Source organism: Triticum dicoccoides, chromosome 7A (assembly GCF_002162155.2).
Source record: "Triticum dicoccoides isolate Atlit2015 ecotype Zavitan chromosome 7A, WEW_v2.0, whole genome shotgun sequence".
Taxonomy (NCBI): Eukaryota; Viridiplantae; Streptophyta; class Magnoliopsida; order Poales; family Poaceae; genus Triticum; species Triticum dicoccoides.
Genome location: NC_041392.1, coordinates 430,703,993 through 430,705,217, shown reverse-complemented (window position 1 = coordinate 430,705,217; position 1,225 = coordinate 430,703,993).

Genomic DNA, 1,225 nt, shown 5'->3' with positions numbered 1-1,225 from the left:
GAGACATCGGAGCAGATTGACTGTCCGACCCCTCTGCTCGAAGACCCTACAGACGCTCTCCTGACGGAGATGCGGACTCCGGCTCCTTATGAGGTGCCGGAGAAGAAGATCAAGAAGAAGGCCACGGGGACCCGAAAGAGTTCCCGACGCCAGGTGGTATCGTACTCATCGTCCGATAACTCCGAGATGCACTCCTCCCATGAAAACGAGGAGGAGGAAGATGATGGTTCTCCCCCTCCAGCCGGGGGAGACAGGAAAAGGAAGGTCGCCCCAACCGGGGAGGCCGGAGGGTCCAAGAAGGGAAGGACTCTCCTTCCGGACTGTTCCACCATCGCCGCTGACAGCGAAGACGAGTGGTTACTCAGGGCCAAGCCCCTGGCAAAGTCGTAAGTATTCGGATACCAGAGTAACTCATAGCATACTTTTATTGCACTGCTTCTCCTAACGTCGAATATGATCATGCAGTCTGCCCCGAGCCCGCATCGACGTATCCTCGTCGGACGGTTCCTTGGACTCGTCGGATATGAATAGCGAGTCACTTCCAACCGCCTCCTCTCTTTGCCCTGCAGACAATGTCGAGGTATTGTCTCAAGGGGCACCGAACCGAGGGGAGGTAGTCCTGGGGGCGCCTCAAGGTGACCTTCCGGACTCCAGGCGAAAAGGGAGCAAGACTCCCAAGGGCTCCAAGTTCGGCCCTCAGCCGAACACCGCGCTAGAACCTCTAATGGTTCCGGACTCCGGCAGGCGGCCCCCTGCCAAGAGGGGCAAGCCGCCCGTGCTGGTGACCTCTGTCTATCCAGAGGCATCGGACAACCTGCTGGGAGCGCTTCGCGGCGCTTCCATCGACGAAGAGCACTGCACTATTATGAGTGCGGTGATCAAAAACATTCAGTCTGCCAAGAGCGGACTGACTGAAGCATGTGCCAGCCTTCTAACAGGCTTTGAGGTAAGCATTTAAAATATAGGAAAATACTACCGCATAGACAGTAGCCCCTGATGCTCTGTTTGGTGTTCACAAAGAAAAGCCAAATAGAGGATCAAATAATATATGCAGGAGTCTAATACAAGTATGTCTATATGCGTATGCAGGCTTCGCTGCTGACCTCTGCCGCACTGACTGCCGAGGTCGCCGCACTGAAGCAGAACCTCGAGCGGTCCGAGAAAGAACTCGGCCTTGCCAAGAGGCAGCTCGAGGAGGGCAAAGGTAAGTAATACCTTGTCTATA